Below are 2,569 nucleotides of genomic sequence, written 5' to 3'. Positions count from 1 at the left end.
TCCTACATTTGATGATTGGGAAATTGTTCGAAGAGTTATAAAAGTATTGGAGCCTTTTTATCATCTTACATTGAAGGTGTCCGGATCTTTGCATGTTACCTCTCATTCACTTTTTGAAGTATTGACGGATGTACATTGTCTTTTTGATGGGTGGCAAGATTGTGGAGATCTAGACATAATTTCTATGACTTCCAAAATGAGAGAGAAATATAATAAGTATTGGGGTGAAGGAAACAAGATCAACATGCTAGTTTACTTGGCGGTCATCTTTGATCCGCGATGTAAAATGAGTTTTTTGGACTTTGGGGTCAACTTGCTTTTTCCTAATGTTGCTAATGACATTATGAAAATGATTGATAAAGAATTGCATTGCTTGTTCAATGAGTATTCTTCTAACGCAGGGAGAATTGAATTGTTTGAAGGTAGATCTAGTTCTTCAACAAATCTTTGCAGTTCAATGGAAATAGATCAGTCAGAAATGAAAACGGGCTTGGCCAAACAAAAATACCTTAAGAAGAAGAAACAAGTTGGATTAGAAAGCAAATCTGAGTTGGATAGATATTTGGGTGAGGATGAAGAAGTAAACAATTCAAATTCATTTGATTTACTATTGTGGTGGAAAATGAACAGTCCTAGATTCCCTATTCTTGCACAAATGGCTCGAGATATTCTTGCTATTCCTATCTCAACAGTTGCCTCAGAAAGTGCATTTAGCACGGGTAGACGTGTTCTCGATAGTTTTAGAAGTTCTCTAACTCCTCTCATGGTCGAGGCTTTGGTTTGCACACAAGATTGGCTTCGGAAATCTAATGATGCCATCAATCTTAAAGATTATGTTGATGAACTTCAAACCATGGAAGATGGTAATATATAAATTTTAATTTATAAAATAAGCTTTTGTATTATTTATATTAGTAAGGATTCCCATAATTTAACTAACATTTTTGTTTTTAAATTTGCTAGATTTATTCAAAATACCTGAAGATCAAGAAGGTAACATACTTAGCATTAGTTTATAAAGTTAAATGTTTATTTAATTTATTTTTGCAAACATTTTTTATCATTTAACTAACTCAATCAATACTTTTACTAGATGTTTCAAGATTATCAACTGTGATTGAAGCACAAGAAGAAAGTTAAACTATTCTATAATGGGTTTTGAACTGATGTGTTATTGTTATTAGTTTGGTTTGGTTTGTTATTGTTGTTGGATAATTGAGCTTTTGTTGTGTTCTTTTTTTTTTGGACTGGTGTAGGTTCCTATTGTATTTTGGACTTTTGCTTATGTTTTTTTTTTTAATTACAATGTTGTTGTATTGTTTTTGTTGTTTATATGGACTCATGAAGAAACTTAAACTATTCTATAATGGTTTTTGAGCTTATGTGTTATTGTTATTAGTTTGGTTTGGTTTGTTATTATTGTTGGTTAATTGAACTTTTGTTGTGTTTTTTTTTGTTTGGAGTGGTGTAAGTTTCAATTGTATTTTGGACTTTTTCTTATGTTTTTTTTATTATAATGTCGTTGTTTACTTCGACTCATGTTGTTTACTTTGACTTTTACTTATGTTTTTTTTATTATAATCTTGTTGTATTTTTTTTGTTGTTTTTTTGGATTAATGTTGTTTATTTGGGATGATGTTGTGTTGCTTGTATTTATTCACTTATTTACTTTAATTTTTTGTTGTATGATCATGTTGAAAAACTTTAAAGAAAATTATTTTTTTGAAAAATTACATAAAAATAAATAACGCTAGTCATTTTTTTTAAAACTTAACTCGAACAAATATATTCGATTCGATTCGATTCAAATTCCATCTCACTCGACTCGATTCGAGAAAATTTCAAATAAAGTTAGGATGATAAAATAAGATTCGAAAACTCGATTAACTCGAAAATTTTCGATTTGATTCGATTCGATTCGATCGAATGCTCACCCCTAGTTAGACCTGCTGCAGCTGCAAATACTTTTGAACTGAAACCTAACACAATTCAAATGATACAGCAATTTGTTCAGTTTGATGGTTTGCAAGACGAAGATCCCAACGCTCATTCGGCAAACTTTTTGGAACTATGCGATACATTTAAAATCAATGGCGTTTCTGATGATGCCATACGTCTTTGGTTATTTCCCTTTTCGTTAAGGAATAAAGTTAAACAGTGGTTGAACTCGTTACCACAAGGGTCAATTACTACTTGGGAACAAATGACCGAAAAGTTCTTATTAAAATATTTTCCGCCGGCTAAAATGGCTAAATTACATAATGATATCTTTTCTTTTGTGCAGATGGATTTAGAGACACTCTACGATGCATGGGAGAGATATAAGGACCTTTTGCGAAGTTGCCCTCACCATGGGTTACCACTTTGGCTATAGGTTAAAACTTTTCATAATGGCCTGAATCCTTCGACTCGACAAATGGTTGACACAGCTACTGGCGGAACCATCAATAATAAAACACCTGAAGATGCCTATGAATTTATAGAGGAGATGTCACTGAATAACTATCAGTGGCAAGTCATGAGGACAAAGCCAACGAAAATAGCCAGCGTTTATAACTTCGATTCGGTC

General features: G+C 32.1%; 1 non-coding gene across 1 annotated transcript; it reads right to left on the bottom strand.

Moving 5' to 3' along the window:
• Positions 1-2,252: 2,252 nt before the first annotated feature.
• LOC128284459 (small nucleolar RNA R71) lies at positions 2,253-2,358 on the bottom strand. Its single transcript, XR_008274885.1, has one exon. It is a non-coding gene; the product is annotated as a small nucleolar RNA R71 (small nucleolar RNA).
• Positions 2,359-2,569: the final 211 nt, after the last annotated feature.

This window comes from Gossypium arboreum, chromosome 11 (genome assembly GCF_025698485.1).
Source record: "Gossypium arboreum isolate Shixiya-1 chromosome 11, ASM2569848v2, whole genome shotgun sequence".
Taxonomy (NCBI): Eukaryota; Viridiplantae; Streptophyta; class Magnoliopsida; order Malvales; family Malvaceae; genus Gossypium; species Gossypium arboreum.
Note: the sequence above shows the minus strand (reverse complement) of the source record. Positions and strands in the feature narration are given on the sequence as shown.